Genomic DNA, 19,551 nt, shown 5'->3' with positions numbered 1-19,551 from the left:
GCGCTTTCTGAAAAATAGTAACTGTGATTGGCTTGCTCAGGGCATAGCTCCGTGACGTAGCAAAATCAGCGTAGAAATTGGCGCCAAGAATCTCCATTGGTGGAATGGTAGTGCTCCGGCAATAGAGTGGAATTTTCCGCCGGTTTTCGAGTTGCTGATTGGAACGTTTAACCACGGCCACTGTCATGGAGGCGAGAATGTTGTGTGTTCGGCCTGTACGGGTGCTCTGGTGGGTAGTCGTCTCTCGCCTTTCGGTGGAAGTAGGTTACAAAACTGAGCTCTCGCTGCTCGGGTCAGCCTGCCTTCCGTGGGCTGCCTAATATACTTTTATTTAATTGTAACTGTTTGACGAAGTTGCTGAAGTTTCGACTTCAACGTAATTTTCCGTGTACAGTTGTCAATTGAGCGTTCTGTGTACAAGAGGCCTATGTTGTCTGTCTTGAGCCGTTTTGGCTAATGTTGACTGTATCGGAGTTACTGGGTGACTTCGCTTGTTAAAATCAATCACTGTACCGTCAGTGATTGTGTGGCGAGCTTTCTTCATCTCCCTCAGAGGCGCATTTGTATTGCTAGGAAGTCTTTAGTCTGGAACAACCAGGCCAGGATAATTTGTTTCGGGCTATACTCGCGACGTTATCATCACCACGACGGGCCGCCGAAGCAACCAGGCATCGCCTCCGGTACGCCAAATCGTGTTCTTGCAGTTAAGAAGACAGATTGGTAATGTATGTCCGCAGCACCGGCAGACAGGGATTTTCCTAGGTGATAATCAGAGCTCAGCAGAGCGCGCCTGTTCGTCTTTTTCTAACTTTGTTCTGTCTTGGGTAGCAGCAATTAATGTTGGGTTGGCTATGTGTTTTCTCTTAAGATTTGAGTTGCAAGGAATTGGCTCCACATACCACTTCGTCATAATCCTCGCAATCTAGTTTAGGCACAACTTCACATTCACATCGTTTGTTTGAGTATCCAATTTGAGCCAATTTGATGTATTGTAAATGTTTCATGTGTTTTTGTTTATTATTTTGTGTTTAGTCTTAGTAAATCATATTGTTATTTTGGAGAGAATTTTCATTCTGTTAATCGGTAGAGCAACCCTATCATTCCTCACTATGTTAATGAAACCTTCGTTTATTTAACTTATTTATCAAATTAAATTATTGCAGGTGCCAAACTCTCTTCTACTCCACTGACAGGGTTGATTAGAGTCAGTTCGCGTATTTTTTTTAATCCTTGTGCAACAGCAAAAGTCGGAGTTAGAATAGAGGGGGGCTTAGAGCATCATTTACATATGTAGATTTTAGAAGAATTTAGTGTTAAATACACTGCTAGCCCCGGCACCTCGCATAAAATGGCGACCCTTAGCCTCGGATCTTTCCTGTGAATCACTGATTAACAAACAGTATTCTTAGTAGGAACATTCAAATTTTTTTTCTCTACTATTTTTTTGATTAGTACCCAAGTTTTTTTTCTTGTAGTTCCGCGATTAGTTTTTATTAGCGGCGCATGATTACAGTTTTTGTTTTCAGTGTATACATTTTTTGTTTGTTCATTGTTTCTTTTTGTGTTTCTTTGATGTGTCTGTACCTCATCACACTTTGTCGGGTTTGTGTGCAGCTTCTGTACCACAACAAATCGTGCTTGTAGTTACAGCGTTGGAACGGCGTTGTTGAAATTTTATGTCTATGTGGAAAAATATTGGGAGTAGATGATTTTTATTGTGAATTTTAGATAAATTTGTTTTTTCATGAATGATCACGAGAAGTAAGGCACGACTATTATCGAGCGAAACTAAAACAAAAGAGGATAGCATAATGGACAAGAGGCAGGTTACTGACGAGGATAGGTTCGGAGATGAGATGGGCACATTTTTAGCAGCACAGGACGACAGGGTCATTGATGAGGAAGGTGATTTGGACGCGATCTTAGAGCAACGTCGCGACCGTGATTATGATAGTGAAGTGGAGGATGGAACAGAGACAGGCACAGAGGTCGAGACGGTAGCAGAAGTTTATAGTCAAACGAACGAGTGCAGACAGAGGCCAGCTCGGTCACGTCAGAGCTCTAGGGCCCAGGTGTCCAGAGTTACATCGCCCATGTTTGAAGAGGATCAAAAAGATGACGTAAACCCAATACTGAGCTTCCTATGATCAATGAAAGAAGAAGCTGATGAACAATGTAAGAAGGAGAAGGAAGAAGATGAGAAACAGCGTAAAAAGGAGAAAGAAGAAGCTGACGAACAACGTAAGAAGGAGAAGGAAGAAGATGAGACACAACGTAAGAAGGAGAAGGAAGAAGCTGACGAACAGCGTAAGAAGGACACTCAGGCAATAATTTCGCATATAGGAGAAATTCGAGGGGAATTACTAACAATAAAGAAAGAATGTGGAGAAGTAAAACAAATGTCAATGGCTGCACAAAAAGTAGCAGGCCAAGCCAAAACGGCAGCAACAGGGGCAATGAAAATCGCAAAAGTAACTTCTCAGCTCGTACGGCGGTTGCGACGTGCGGCACAAGCTCACTCAAAATCCCTAGCGTTCTTAAAAACCCAAGGTAGTATCGCGGTTACGAACATCACGAAACGAATGAAAGAAGTAGAGAGTCGAATAGCAAAACTAGAGCGAAACGGGCTCATGAGTACTGCGCGTTCGGATACCAATGATGGAGTACACAGAATTGTGTCTCCGAGGAAAAGCCCGCCGTGCTCCAGCCCACTGACAGAGTGCGGAACTAACAATGCATACACAGAAACAGCGAGTAATAGCTCCAATAATTGCAGCCCACTTAGATGAGTGAATGCTGAATGCCACTCCCAGTGTGATACAGAGGTAGCACATCACAGTTATCAGAAAGATATATCAGGACACTCAACAGACGTGCAAGTATCGGAAACGAGTGGCAACACCAGTGCGAGGATCAGACAGGATTTTGATCACAATCACTTCCTGTCGATACTACAATTCCAAAAGTTCAAAGAAAATGGAGGGTCGATGCATCCGAAGGGCTGGGTGATGCAGTTTACAAATTCATTACCGTCATCGTGGCCAACCCTGGCAAAATTAGAATTCATGTGTGGACACATGGAAGGCCAAGCCGCGGAAAGGATGTGGGGTGTGGCAGCGGCGTGCCAGACTTATCAGGAATTTGTTGATGCGTTCCTGCGGATCTACTGGTCAAAGGAAACGCAAGACAGGATTAAAGAGGAACTAATATTTTGTCCTGAACTGGAAGTGTCCGGGCAAAGGAGCGCAACCAAATTGTTTGATGATTTACTCAAGAAGAATCAATTTTTAGACAGTCCATACAGCAAGGGAGAAATCATTAAATTTTGCTTTTCCAAATTGCCAGTTAGGTAGTCGGTAGTAGACACTTGTCGGGAAGTGTGGATCTGACATAGAAGCATTCAAAAGTCTATTGCGCGAACTCGAAGTTGTCTTTGATAAACAGGACGCAAAGGACAGGAAGAACAGGCAAAGTAACAAATACCATGGGCCAGGAAGGGAAGACGACAACAGATCGCATAATCGCACTGGTCAGTTAGGAAACCAGGGTTACGGAAAGCAAGGTTACGCAATTCAAGATCATGGAAACCAGAGACACGGAAACCAGAACGTCAGGGAACAGAGTCAATCTAGACAAGGAATCTGGGACAGGAGGAATAACGAACGGCAAAGCGACCGTAACTGGAGAGTGCGAAATCAAGGACAACAGGAGAACCAGGAGATTGAAATTAGACCTGCAAATCCTAATGCACGTCAGAGGAGGGGGAGTCTGACAAGGGATTGGCGCTAGTCCGTAGGACTCCACCACATCTCTCACATAAAGAAGTTCGTGGAATAATAGTAGTTTAAGTGGTGTACATAGTAGAATAGGCAAATATATGAACCTTTCTTCGGGGAACAATAATCGTTGCAGTAATAGGTTAAGATTGTTAAAGTATTAACACGCTGCGTTTTCTCGCATAAGAATTTACTGCTGCTAACTTTTTTTTGTTTATGTTCGCGATCTCCACTGTCGATGCGATAGGAGACTCTATCTTTCCATGAGCAATGTTTTAGTCCTTTCCTGTCTGGTGTCCATGTTGAGGGATAATGATGAGTGAGGGGATGTCGCACAAACGGGCGCATACAAGAACGTGCTCTTAGAAGCGTTCTGAGAAGTCGTGATACGCTCCATAGCGGCCACAACCAGTTCGTGAGACGTTCATACCAATGCTTGCAGGCACGCGTCAGTGCACTGCAAGATTGTGGTATATTGCGTGATTTCGAGGATGAACATGGGCAGTGTAGTTTTTACAGTGATGCGCCAGCATCGTTGTCTTGCAAGTCGGGGTGAACCTGTGAGCGTTTGACTCCAATGGTGCCCTAGACGGTGGAAATGCGGGCATAAAGCCTACCATGCCAATGTGCTGGTTGGGGATTTAGCGTGCTGCTTGTGACTGTCACAGATGAATAACCAAGGAATTATACTTGGAGATTCGTGACATACTGTGTAGCTGGTGTGTGGTGGGCGACGGAATCCTCAACAGGAACCAGTCCTGGCTTGGTCATATTACACTGCCTCTGGAAAGGTGTGCTTGGATCGCGAGTACTGCATAACATAGAAAAAGAAGTTGGAACTATAAATTTATTGTCTTGTATAGCCATGACTAACCTAGTCTCCGGAGTTGAGAGAGGCGTCATGAAAACTCGGAGGTCATGTCGTACGGCGCGCACATCACTGTCGTCAATAGCGGCGAGCAGCGAGACATCTCAACGTAACAGGAATTATGTAAGAGTATTGTATAAGGTAAACAAAAAAAATTATAAATAAATAAAAAAAAGGTACGATATACTAGGATAAGTTAAACTGTAGGATTTAACAATAACTAGATTAATATTGTGGGGGTTTTCTACCACAAGTGTTTGGCGCGCGCCTGTTGGGATGTTATTTTTCAGGTCATCAAATCACAGACCCGAGATGGAGGGACGACCGGTGAGCGAACGTAGAATAGTTGCATGTTCTTTATAGCTCAGTAAAACTTCAGCCTGCATAATAACATAATTTATTCAGAAGACATAGAATGTAGATCGTTGGCATATGGTAGCTAATTCTTGAGCATGTCTACTGTCGATCTATATAAGTAATAGTAATATTGGTGCGGGCCTGCACATTTAGTTGTTCATCCATTACATAGCATCAGTTATCACACACCATGTACAATACTGAGATTGGTCTCTACACAAATATCAAAATAAATTATTTCCATGTCTAGATTAGATACACCAAGATTTTGTTATAATGATAGCTACAGATAAATAACTGTAAAATTAAAATTAGAGTGTCTGAAATGACAGACCATCAATGTATCATTTGGTAAATTTATTATAACATAGAAGGTCATGGGGAAAAGTTAGGCATAAGATTTTTGTAAGAATTGTGCAGATGACGAGGATCGTGGCAATGCAGAGGCCAGCCGGAGCAAAAACAAGAGGTCATCAGCTACCTGCAAGAAGAGAGCGTCAGCGCGCCACCTGACGTGAAGGGCGCGAGAGCATCCGGTCCTACAAGCTGACAGTCACCGGGCCGTGTACCTGAGGGATTAGGCGGCAGACAGCCCTCGCCGGGCCAAAAGCGAAAGTGAGGCTGGCCGTTGACACTGACACGCGACCCACACGCAACAGCCTGCTAGCTCTCCGGACGTGGCAGCCGTTTGGAGGGATTGCCTGCGGCAGACCACGTTGTCGTGAGTACACGAAGAAGATCACATATCGTGTCAGAACCTGCGCCTCATGTGCCTCAGGACAGAAAGGGACGCTATATACTCACCTGTTTGGGTTTTTACAACTCACTAGCATTGGCCGATCTGCATACACAAAGCAGTATCGTGCCACACTAACAAATGAATGGTCTCATTTCTAACTTCTCCTCTCTATTAGAGAGCAGTTGTAGCAATCGTCGCTTCTAGTTCGATCCTGTATGGATGACCTCACACATTTGTGGAGTCACTCCACGTGCCATCATCCCTCGTCGGACTGCAGTATTGGGAAACGTAAAGTACTGTCCAGCGAGAGGAGAGACCAACACTAGTGATGTATCCCAACAAGTAGACCACAGAGACAATTAATCGACGTGAGGAGAGCCTATCACTGTGTCTTCCTACTGTACTGTAGTGATCATATGCGTGGGTCTTGGTGCAATCTCAACAGAGTACTGCAGATGCTCCAGCACACCCGATTGCCGTTGCAACAACGTAGCAACAACACCCAACGTTTAGCCCTATGTGATGTCAGTACTGTGGAATTTGTGAAGTGCTTCGAATATTTCTAACAATGAGATTTAGTGCCTCATTCTCAGCACAGTCGTGAACATTGTGCAATGTGCACGCACAACTTGTGCCCCATGAACCTTGTTTTTTTTTTTCTTAAATTTCTTTGTCTAGTGTTGTTTTTGTAATGTATGTTATACCTTGTATGTGTTTGTGTTTTACACTGTAATTCTTATTACAAATTACTGTATTGTTCTCCACACCATGTTTTTTTTGTATTTTGTATTTATTGTTGTGTGTATGCAAACAGTGTGCCTGAAGTCCACATAAACTGAAGCAGATATCACCACTGTCATTGTGAATGGACCATCAGTTCAGGGAACATTTTGTAAAGGTTAATCTTGCTGCAGGGAGACAGAATGAATCGGAGGTTGTAACTAGATTCTGAAAGGTCACAAAGAGATTGTTAACTTAAATAGTATCATGTGTGAGTGAGTTCAGGTTAGTTTCATGATTCAAATTGTTGTAACATCTTGGGCATTTGACTACGAAGTCTTTCGCGACGGAGTCCTTGCATAAAAAGTTCTCGGTTTACTTGCTGCGTCAAATTTGAATAAAATTTGGGCATTTAATTGCGGAGCACTCCAACTCTGATTGTAAAGAATAAACTGCTCCATATTTGGCTCAGATGCCTGGGCCATAGTTAGAGCGTGAATGTCTGTGTGAATCGGTGTTTGGAAGGAGCTCCCTGGGTATGGATGTGTGATGTGAGTGTTAGTGTTCCATATTAAGAAGGTGAAGTTGGCTACATCATAAATAAACCTCCCTCTATGAGCTGCATTTTTCAGTTGCAGTGATTTTCTTTATAGAGTGCGGCATGTGGAGTCAGTTTGCGAGATTGTTCTTGGGCGATTGACTCACTACCTTGCTCCTAAGTGAGCCAACCGCTCACCAATTACAATCTAAAATGGCGTAGGGGCTATGAGAGATGGCATGAGCCCCCTCTCATATTTCTATCTTACGATTTTCGTCTCTAATTGCATGCGGTGTAAAGTTGCTATTCCTTCACACGCGGACTTCTCACGCAGCGTCTCTCGTCGCCCAGGTGGTCCGGTGACAGGCGGGCTCTGCGGATCTCGAGAGGGTTAAGCTGACGAGTGTGAGGGAGTCGAGTGAATGCTTTCCAGACGCCGACATTGTCAAGAGACACGCCCACAGGGGCCTGAAGTAGTGGCTGGGCTAGAGGTTCCGTTACTTCGCAGAAACTTAGCGAAAACACTTTCTGGCGGGCTACCAGCGAGGCGTGGGAATGACTTGTGTACCCAGGCGGTTGTGGCGGGAAAATTCCCGCGCTTTCTGAATAATAGTAACTGTGATTGGCTTGCTCAGGGCATAGCTCCGCGACCTAGCAAAATCAGCGCAGAAATTGGCGCCAAGAATCTCCATTGGTGGAATGGTAGTGGTCCAGCAATAGAGTTGCTGATTGGAATGTTTAACCACGGCCACTGTCGTGGGGGCGGGAATGTTGTGTGTTCGGCCTGTACGGGTGCTCTGGTGGGTAGTTGTCTCTCGCCTTTCCGTGGAACCAGGTTACAAGACTGAGCTCTCGCTGCTCGGGTCAGCCTGCCTTCCGTGGGCTGCCTAATATACTTTTATTTAATTGTAACTGTTTGACGAAGTTGCTGAAGTTTCGACTTCAACATAATTTTCCGTGTACAGTTGTCAATTGAGCGTTCTGTGTACAAGAGGCCTATGTTGTCTGTCTTGAGCCGTTTTGGCTAATGTTGACTGTATCGGAGTTACTGGGTGACTTCGCTTGTTAAAATCAATCACTGTACCGTCAGTGATTGTGTGGCGAGCTTTCTTCGTCTCCCTCAGAGGCACATTTGTATTGCTAGGAAGTCTTTAGTCTGGAACAACCAGGCCAGGATAATTTGTTTCGGGCTATACTCGCGACGTTATCATCACCACGACGGTCTGTCGAAGCAACCAGCCATCGCCTCCGGTACGCCAAATCGTGTTCTTGCAGTTAAGAAGACAGATTGGTAATGTATGTCCGCAGCACCGGCAGACAGGGATTTTCCTAGGTGATAATCAGAGCTCAGCAGAGCGCGCCTATTCGTCTTTTTCTAACTTTGTTCTGTCTTGGGTAGCAGCAATTAATGTTGGGTTGGCTATGTGTTTTCTCTTAAGATTTGAGTTGCAAGGAATTGGCTCCACATACCACTTCGTCATAATCCTCGCAATCTAGTTTAGGCACAACTTCAGATTCACAGCGTTTGTTTGAGTATCCAATTTGAGCCAATTTGATGTATTGTAAATGTTTCATGTGTTTTTGTTTATTATTTTGTGTTTAGTCTTAATAAATCATATTGTTATTTTGAACCGAATTTTCATTCTGTTAATCGGTAGAGCAACCCTATTATTCCTCACTATGTTAATGAAACCTTCGTTTATTTAACTTACACTCCTGGAAATGGAAAAAGGAACACATTGACACCGGTGTGTCAGACCCACCATACTTGCTCCGGACACTGCGAGAGGGCTGTACAAGCAATGATCACATGCACAGCACAGCGGACACATCAGGAACCGCGGTGTTGGCCGTCGAATGGCGGTAGCTGCGCAGCATTTGTGCACCGCCGCCGTCAGTGTCAGCCAGTTTGCCGTGGCATACGGAGCTCCATCGCAGTCTTTAACACTGGAAGCATGCCGCGACAGCGTGGACGTGAACCGTATGTGCAGTTGACGGACTTTGAGCGAGGGCGTATAGTGGGCATGCGGGAGGCCGGGTGGACGTACCGCCGAATTGCTCAACACGTGGGGCGTGAGGTCTCAACAGTACATCGATGTTGTCGCCAGTGGTCGGCGGAAGGTGCACGTGCCCGTCGACCTGGGACCGGACCGCAGCGACGCACGGATGCACGCCAAGACCGTAGGATCCTACGCAGTGCCGTAGGGGACCGCACCGCCACTTCCCAGCAAATTAGGGACACTGTTGCTCCTGGGGTATCGGCGAGGACCATTCGCAACCGTCTCCATGAAGCTGGGCTACGGTCCCGCACACCGTTAGGCCGTCTTCCGCTCACGCCCCAACATCGTGCAGCCCGCCTCCAGTGGTGTCGCGACAGGCGTGAATGGAGGGACGAATGGAGACGTGTCGTCTTCAGCGATGAGAGTCGCTTCTGCCTTGGTGCCAATGATGGTCGTATGCGTGTTTGGCGCCGTGCAGGTGAGCGCTACAATCAGGACTGCATACGACCGAGGCACACAGGGCCAACACCCGGCATCATGGTGTGGGGAGCGATCTCCTACACTGGCCGTACACCACTGGTGATCGTCGAGGGGACACTGAATAGTGCACGGTACATCCAAACCGTCATCGAACCCATCGTTCTACCATTCCTAGACAGGCAAGGGAACTTGCTGTTCCAACAGGACGATGCACGTCCGCATGTATCCAGTGCCACCCAACGTGCTCTAGAAGGTGTAAGTCAACTACCCTGGCCAGCAAGATCTCCGGATCTTTTCCCATTGAGCATGTTTGGGACTGCATGAAGCGTCGTCTCACGCGGTCTGCACGTCCAGCACGAACGCTGGTCCAACTGAGGCGCCAGGTGGAAATGGCATGGCAAGCCGTTCCACAGGACTACATCCAGCATCTCTACGATCGTCTCCATGGGAGAATAGCAGCCTGCATTGCTGCGAAAGGTGGATATACACTGTACTAGTGCCGACATTGTGCATGCTCTGTTGCCTGTGTCTATGTGCCTGTGGTTCTGTCAGTGTGATCATGTGATGTATCTGACCCCAGGAATGTGTCAATAAAGTTTCCCCTTCCTGGGACAATGAATTCACGGTGTTCTTATTTATCAAATTAAATTATTGTATGTGCCAAACTCTCTTCTACTCCACTGGCAGGGTTGATTAGAGTCAGTTCGCGTATTTTTTTTAATCCTTGTGCAACAGCAAAAGTCAGAGTTAGAGTAGGGGGGGCTTAGAGCATCTTTTACATATGTAGATTCTAGAAGAATTTAGTGTTAAATACACTGCTAGTGCCGGCAGCTCGCAAGTTATAAATGATATTACAGGTAGATAAAAAAAATAAAATGAAACCAGTTACCTATTGTCAGTGTAACAATTCGTTTGACCACAAAAATGATTTTTTTTCACTATGGGTGTAACTAGGCTGTTTATGTTTTCTTATTGGCAACGTTACGCAGCGCTCTGTATGGAAAATCACTGGCTGTGCTGTGTGCAGTCTGTGGTTGGTTTGCATTGCTGTCTGCCACTGTAGTGTTGGGCAGATGGATGTGAACGGCGCGTAGCGTTGAGCAGTTGGAGGTGAGCCGCCAGCAGTGGTGGATGTGGGGAGACAAATGGCGGAGTTTTGAAATTTGTAAGACTGGATGTCATGAACTGCTATGTATATTACGATTTTTCAACACTATTAAGGTAAATACATTGTTTGTTCTCTATCAAAATCTTTCATTTGCTAACTATGCCTATCAGTAGTTAATGCCTTCAGTAGTTTGAATCTTTTATTTAGCTGGCAGTAGTGGCGCTCGCTGTATTGCAGTAGTTCGAGTAACGAAGATTTCTGTGAGGTAAGTGATTTGTGAAAGGTATAGGTTAATATTAGTCAGGGCCATTCTTTGGTAGGGATTATTGAAAGTCAGATTGCGTTGCGCTAAAAATTTTATGTGTCAGTTTAAGCACAGTCATGTATAATTTTTCCAAGGGGACGTTTCATGGGACTTAACTTCTGAGGTCATCAGTCCCCCGGACTTAGCTTCTGAGGTCATTAGTCCCCTAGAACCCATAACTACTGAAACCTAACTAGCCTAAGGACATCACACACATCCATGCCCGAGGCATGATTCGAACCTGCGACCGTAGCGGTAGCGCGGCTTCAGACTGTAGCGCCTAGAACCGCCAAAAATGATTATTCCGGCTAATATTTGTCCCTTGCTAAAGAAATCTCCACTTGACGTTGTGTAGAAATGTTGTATGTAAAGTCGTGTGAATGGCACTAAATTGCATGTCATTTATCGGATTTTACACAACTTTACTTGAGATAGAAGCACTTCTCTCTAGCAAAAGGGACACTTAGTCACAAAATACGACCCGCGCACAACACTGACGTACGTCTCCTATCAAAATATTTCATGTAAATCGTCCGTTATAATTAGGCTTCATACATAAGCAAATAAAAAATTGATATTACGTAACGTGCTGTGAGCAGAATTTTTAAAGATTCAATCTGAGTTGAATTCTGTCTTTTAAAGTAGATTCGGGACCACCGGTGCACATTTATTTCCATTCATTTATATCTAGTAACATTTATGTTTGTTAAAATTCTCGATTCAAAACTGCCGTGGAGATATTTTTGCTATGATGGCGGCAGACAGACGATAGCCAATTTGTCTATCGTTATTCTCGATTTCTTTAATATCAAGTTAATATATTCAAATAAAAGTCTTTAAGCCTTTTGTTCTCTATTCATTAGCATTTAAAATTATTCCCAATGAAAATGTTTCGTATTCTTTATACCAGCTACTAGTAAACTTCGCTGTAAGATACTAGCGCTACTGGCTACGCCCCTAATTGCGGAGCAAAAAATTAACACTTAAAAACTTTAATTAGATTGGATTACAACTGAAATAAATACAAATCCACGTCTAGACAATAGGACTCTATTTTATCAAATAATAATCAGAAATATAGCTACAGGTTTTCTCTTTAAAAACCTCACATGTCTCACGTACAAATAATTCATCGGTTAGCACAGGAACAACAGCTGAACTAAAATTATCACAGATAACAAAAAAGATTACAATTATCGTTGTCTATGAATGAAGTTCTCTGAGAATAGTTACAATTCACACAGAAATTAAATTATTACAGAAATAATCAAATAATTATCGTCATTTTTACACGATACAGTCTTTTTTATACGTCGTATCGATAACATTTGTTGAATTTTGTACACTTAGTTCGTTTTAACATCTTGTGGCTAGAACATAGTGTCGTGGATATTAAAGTAGGCCAATTACTGGTAACGATGCAAATCGGCAGTTTAAACTCATTTACTTGTGACGCAGTACTGTAGTTTTTTGTTGTGCTGTACTTTCAAATAAACCAGCGGAGACCGCAAGACCGGTGAAAACAGTAATAAATCTTACTGCAATATAAACACATAACTGTCAGACGCAGTGCAAAATATTCTGCCTGCCAGGCGCGAGACTCAAACCTGAAGCTCCAAACGCACGTGGGTCCAAAGCTGCACCGACGGGAATATTGACTTCGGTTGGCGTATCAGGTGCGACAGAGCAATAGGCCCAACCGCTGAACGTGCGGCGAGTTGCGTCGTCTCGTGACTTCATACCTTCAACATTTCTCATCCAATTTTGGGATATTTTCCGACATTTGCGACATCATGCGTCACCTATGTCGCTTGGAAGGGTTTTATACGTTAATAAGAATCATCAGGTAATATATTCATCTTTGCCAGTACAACTTTCAATATGAATAGTGAACAACAGTTACGTAATTAATGCCTAGAATACTTGAAGCACGCAAAATTCGTACGGAGTGGAGTCAAATGTATGAGTACGTATGTACTCACTAACTTGTCAAAACGTGTACTTGTAGGTAACGTGATGGAATGTATGACTGAATTGAAGAATTTCGCTCAGAAAACTTCTCCTGCTTTGCAGAAGCTCTTAAAATAAATTTTTTAGCTCACGTATTAACTATCGTTGCCACTGTAATACAATACCTCATATGGTTAGTCATTTCATTGCATTTTACTTAAATGAAATTTACATCTTTTACACCTTTTCATACCGCACAAACGACTCTTTTCGGGATCCATGTATAACCTCCCCCTTACTAATCGGTCTATCTGCGTGCGATATAAAATATGACCGTGGATCGCGTGCATACCTAATGGAATTTTTCTAATTGCATAAGGCTATCTTTCCCGAAGAAGTAATACCGATAAGTAGGGGGAAAGTGTACAAACGATCTTTCTGATAGAAAAGTCTACTAAAAATAAAAAAGTAATTGAACCGAACAGTACTACAACTTGGAAAAATGGAAGTTATTTTGTGCATTCACTCATGAACAACACTGGACAGAAAGGGGTACCACTGATCATGAATCCAAAAGTTACACTAATGAACGAAAAGGAAACAATTGCGGTCGCCAGCCCACTAGGGCGATTTACATGCGAGATCCTGTACAAGATGATGGGAAGGAAAAATATGTATTATTAAACACTGACGTGGCAACTGAAGGTTGTCACGTTTTCTTTGACACTAATTTTAAATGAGTATACAATGGTAAAGAAAACTGAGAAGTCACTTTTAGGTTACGTTTGTCATTAAATTTTGAAAATGGCAATCGAGTAATGATTTGAAGATATGCACTTAAACTGTATGTCAGTATTGAACTTCGTTATGTGAACAATGACTTTCAGAGACCTCAACATAACTTCATCAAAAAAATTTAGATAAAAGGCAAGCACTTGTTACTTTGCAGTTATTTGATTTTCAATTTGGATTTCATATTATGTCTGAACAACTGAGCCTTTTTTACTGACTTGAACAGAATTAAATACTAGAATACGTACCAAACCAAACAGCCATGTGCTCCAAGCTATATGTAAAATAAATAAAACTTCCGCACTCTTAATTTGTGCATTTTATTTAGATTTGGAATTTTTCCAGTGATAGATTCTCAAACTTCGGTTAGCACATAAGAAAAAAAGGGAACAAGGACGCTGCTTGGTAACAATGTCTGGGGGCAATGAGGACACAATCGCCCTGAATTTAACTGATTATTATTTAAATAAAGTTCATTAATCCAGTGAAATTCAGTTGTGCTGCTGGGTTGGCCGTTAATACTTACTACCAATGAAAAGACTTACTTCAGTGCTGTGCATGCGACGAAACTCGGAGCCGACGACGAAACTGTGTTGCTGGAACTGCTGCTGTTGTTGATGACGGTAGCATCTTGTAGGGCCACGGCCAATTACAGGAACGGGCAATCGTAATTAATACAACCTCTTCCGCCCGTCCACTGTCCTTCCTCCTGCTACTAGACATCTGGCCGGCGCGCGTACATGATGCCGCCAAAATGGTACTCTACTGCGAGAGCGTTAACACCGCACTTCCGCACACTTCAAGCGCTGGAACCCGTCTCCCGCTCTCTCCGCGCGCTCTGCGCAACAACCCGCTAGCCAAAGATTTTACAACGCACAAGCACTGCTATTACCGTTGCTAGTCGATGGAAATAACAATTCCTTTTTCCCAGAGCTTGTAAGTTTCACAGTAAAACACAAATAAATAACAATGAAACGTCAAAAGACTTCTGCCTAAATGTTCACATACAGGAAAACAATGTCCTTACTTATTAAAAGAAAGCATTTAAATTACAAATATTTACATACAATTAAAAAGAAGTTATGTATCGGTAGCAGGTGCCATGCATCCTGCATTTTCGGTGCTGCACATGGAATACAAATTTACAATTTGTACAGAAACCAGATGGCAGTTATAAGAGTCGAGGGGCATGAAAGGGAAGCAGTGGTTGGGAAAGGAGTGAGACAGGGTTGTAGCCTCTCCCCGATGTTATTCAATCTGTATATTGAGCAAGCAGTAAAGGAAACAAAAGAAAAATTCGGAGTAGGTATTAAAATTCATGGAGAAGAAGTAAAAACTTTGAGGTTTGCCCATGACACTGTCATTCTATCAGAGACAGCAAAGGACTTGGAAGAGCAGTTGAACGGAATGGACAGTGTCTTGAAAGGAGGATATAAGATGAACATCAACAAAAGCAAAACGAGGATAATGGAATGTAGTCAAATTAAATTTGGTGATGCTGAGGGAATTAGGTTAGGAAATGAGACACTTAAAGTAGTAAAGGAGTTTTGCTATTTAGGGAGTAAAATAACTGATGATGGTCGAAGCAGAGAGGATATAAAATGTAGACTGGCAATGGCAAGGAAATCGTTTCTGAAGAAGAGAAATTTGTTAACATCGAGTATAGATTTAAGTGTCAGGAAGTCGTTTCTGAAAGTATTTGTATGGAGTGTAGCCATGTATGGAAGTGAAACATGGACGATGACTAGTTTGGACAAGAAGAGAATAGAAGCTTTCGAAATGTGGTGCTACAGAAGAATGCTGAAGATAAGGTGGGTAGATCACGTAACTAATGAGGAGGTACTGAAAGGATTGGGGAGAAGAGAAGTTTGTGGCACAACTTGACTAGAAGAAGGGATCGGTTGGTAGGACATGTTTTGAGGCATCAAGGGATCACAAATTTAGCATTGGAGGGCAGCGTGGAGGGTAAAAATCGTAGAGGGAGACCAAGAGATGAATACACTAAGCAGATTCAGAAGGATATAGGTTGCAGTAGGTTCTGGGAGATGAAGAAGCTTGCACAGGATAGAGTAGCATGGAGAGCTGCATCAAACCAGTCTCAGGACTGAAGACCGCAACAGCAACAACAACATGGAATACGACTAAAGTAAGGTGATGACCAAAAAAATCCTGATCTACAGTCGGAAAGAAAAGGGAGGCAATGGCCGACCAGAGAAACGGTGGACATGATGTTTGTGCAGACGGAACAGGCAGATGCGTAATCCATGCATGGAATATGGTAACGACGCCGTCGGCAAATTTAAGTCGAAAAAGGATTCTAATGACTGGCAACGCAAGTTAATAAGCAGACCTTTCGAATGAAGAAAGTGTCGTTAGACAGATCAGCCCAGTCAGCACGCTAGCTCTTCGTTGCAGAGAGCCCGTGCAGTACGGAAGGCGGTCGGAAGCAGAGGGTGAGATCCAGCGGAAGCTGTACACCAGCGATCGTTCTATTGACTCTGTGGTGCCCCCTCCCCCCCCCCCCCCCCCCGTCGAAAGATGCAGACAAGGGAGACTTTTGTGTTCCTACATAGCGCAGGGAGGGAGGACGGAGGGAGGGCGAGGTTACGCGGAAAGTGGCGCCGCGGTCCCCGTGCAAACACGCACACGCAGCTCACGTGCGACGAACAAAAGCCCGAGTGCGGAAATTTACGAGTCGAGGGGGACGTGAGTAGGCGGCGGAGGCGCACATTATGACGTCATGAAGCGGCGGCCACTTCATTAGCATAGGCGCCCGCGGGGGTTCCAAAGCCGCAGCCGGCGGTGCTGCGTCTGTGACACCGTGTGGGCCGCGTGAGAGAGTGGAGGCAGATGCCGGCGGAAAGAAAGCTGGCCCCATCGTAACCGAGCCCTGCGGACGGAGATAGTCTGAGGAGCATTGGGTGGAGGGGTGGAACCGTACAGTGTAGGGGCGGAGCCGGCGCCGCTAGTAAAAACACCGGTAAACAAGCCGAAATACAGGGTGATTCAAAAAGAATACCACAACTTTAAAAATGTGTATTTAATGAAAGAAACATAACATAACCTTCTGTTATACATCATTACAAAGAGTATTTAAAAAGGTTTTTTTTCACTCGAAAACAAGTTCAGAGATGTTCAATATGGCCCCCTCCAGACACTCGAGCAATATCAACCCGATACTCCAACTCGTTCCACACTCTCTGTAGCATATCAGGCGTAACAGTTTGGATAGCTGCTGTTATTTCTCGTTTCAAATCATCAATGGTGGCTTGGAGAGGTGGCCGAAACACCATATCCTTAACATACCCCCATAAGAAAAAGTCGCAGGGGGTAAGATCAGGGCTTCTTGGAGGCCAGTGATGAAGTGCTCTGTCACGGGCTGCCTGGAGGCCGATCCACCGCCTCGGGTAGTTGACGTTCAGGTTTCATAACTAACCTTTTTCGTAGGACTCTCCATACAGTTGATTGTGGAATTTGCAGCTCTCTGCTAGCTCTGCGAGTCGATTTTCCTGGGCTGCGAACAAATGCATGCGGGATGCGTCCTACATTTTCATCACTCGTTCTCGGCCGTCCAGAACTTTTCCCTTTGCACAAACACCCATTCTCTGTAAACTGTTTATACCAACGTTTAATACACCACCTATCAGGAGGTTTAACACCATACTTCGTTCGAAATGCACGCTGAACAACTGTCGTCGATTCACTTCCGCCATACTCAATAACACAAAAAGCTTTCTGTTGAGCGGTCGCCATCTTAGCATCAACTGACGCTGACGCCTAGTCAACAGCGCCTCAAGCGAACAAATGTTCAACTAAATGAAACTTTATAGCTCCCTTAATTCGCCGACAGATAGTGCTTAGCTCTGCCTTTTGTCGTTGCAGAGTTTTAAATTCCTAAAGTTGTAGTATTCTTTTTGAATCACCCTGTACAATGAACAACGTGGTCCATATCAATATAATGTAGCCTCTCGATCGTTTTAATAATATAGGGCATACAACTTAAGATGTTTCGGTTTTTTATAGTTATTTATTGTTTTTTTAGAATGTCGAGATTAAGACCTTCAGGCTCTTACATCGGACCAGGCATAATACTTACAGAAACGATCAGGAAATATTCTCAATTTGTATGGGTACATGTAGATCCGTTATGTTCATCTGAGATATTGATATGAGGTTACAGTAGAGTCCCGTTAAACCGAATTAATTGGGACCGGACCCTGTTCGGAATACCGATTTGTTCGGATTAGTCCGAATTACGGTGTCGAGTTTCTAGAATGAAGTATACCAAGCAGATAAGTAGGTTCGCCATGGCAACAAATAGGAAGAAGTGTGGGAACAATGGCTCACTCTCACTCCCTACCCTTGTTGTCGTGCATTGTTGAGACCTTTGTAGTGTCTGAGGTCAGTGCACTGCTAGTTGGCTCGCAAAGCGCTTGATTATATTAGTTATCGACCGCTGGCACGCGTAACAGTTGTATTGTATTCGTTCAGGTGTACTGGTGTACGTATTTTCGTCATGAGTAAACGTAAACATACATCGTTAACTCTCAAAGAAAAACTGAATGCCTCGAAGTGGTTAGACAATGGTGAGAATGTATCTAAACTGGCAACGGAACTGGGTGTTGGTAAAGAAACCATTTGTGATTGGAAGAAGAACCGTGTGAAGCTTGAACAGTCCTGTGCAACGTCTACGGGAGAAACATTCGAAATTCGGCAGACTTTGAAACAGTCCCAGTAGGATAAAGTGGATGAAGCTCTTTTCCTCTGGTTTACGCAGGAAAGAGAAAGGGGAACTCCTTTGAGTGGAGCACTGGTTCAGGAGAAGGCTGTTTTCCTGTACAAGTTCAATGGTTCAAATGGCTCTGAGCACTATGCGACTTAACTTCTGAGGTCATCAGTCGCCTAGAACTTAGAACTAATTAAACCTAACTAACCTAAGGACATCACACACATCCATGCCCGAGGCAGGATTCGAACCTGCGACCGTAGCGGTCGCTCGGCTCCAGACTGTAGCGCCCAGAAGCGCACGACCACTACGGCCGGCCCTGTACAAGTTAATGAACAGTGATGAGTCTTTTAGTGCGAGTACAGGTTGGTTGCACACATTCAAAAAACGTCATGGGATCCGTCAGCTGACAATTACTGGAGAAAAGCTTTGTTCTGACCGTGATACAGCGAAGGAACTTGGGTGAGTTTGAAAAAATGATAATAGAGGGGAAGACTGGCCTTAATTTTAGGGCATAGCCAACAAAAAGCCTGGCATCAAAAGCAGAAGACCATGCTCCTGGCTTGAAAATGTGCAAAGATTGTGAGACTTTATTAGCGTGCAGGAGAGCTGCTGTTAATCACAAGCTGCCTTTAAAGCTGATCGGCAAATCTGCTAGGCCCAGAGCTTTTAACAACTGCAACATGAAGTCCCTGCCCGTATATTACCGCAACCACAAAAAAGCATGGATGGTAAGCTGTTGGTCGCGTGGGATTAGCAGAGATGTCTGGGGAGCTGCAGTAATGTACTGTGCGGCTGGTTCCGGCAGAGGTTAGAGTCCTCCCTCGGGCATGGGTGTGTGTGTTTGTCCTTAGGATAATTTAGGTTACGTAGTGTGTAAGCTTAGGGACTGATGACCTTAGCGGTTAAGTCCCATAAGATTTCACACACATTCGAACAATTTTTTTTGGTAAGATGTTCAACGGAACGGTTTCACGGCCAGTTCGTTCCCTCTGTTCGACAGTTTTCTAAGGAAAATCATTTGTCTCCACGTGCAATCCTTTTGACTGATAACGCGCCATCTCACCACAGCACTGAGGAATCATGTAATGGAGAAATTATGGCGAAGTTTTTGCCGACAAATGTTACACCAATTCTACAGCCGATGGACCTGGGCGAACTGAAAACATTAAAGCTGATTTACAGAAAACAGT

Source organism: Schistocerca piceifrons, chromosome 6 (assembly GCF_021461385.2).
Source record: "Schistocerca piceifrons isolate TAMUIC-IGC-003096 chromosome 6, iqSchPice1.1, whole genome shotgun sequence".
NCBI classification, from domain to species: Eukaryota; Metazoa; Arthropoda; class Insecta; order Orthoptera; family Acrididae; genus Schistocerca; species Schistocerca piceifrons.
Note: the sequence above shows the minus strand (reverse complement) of the source record.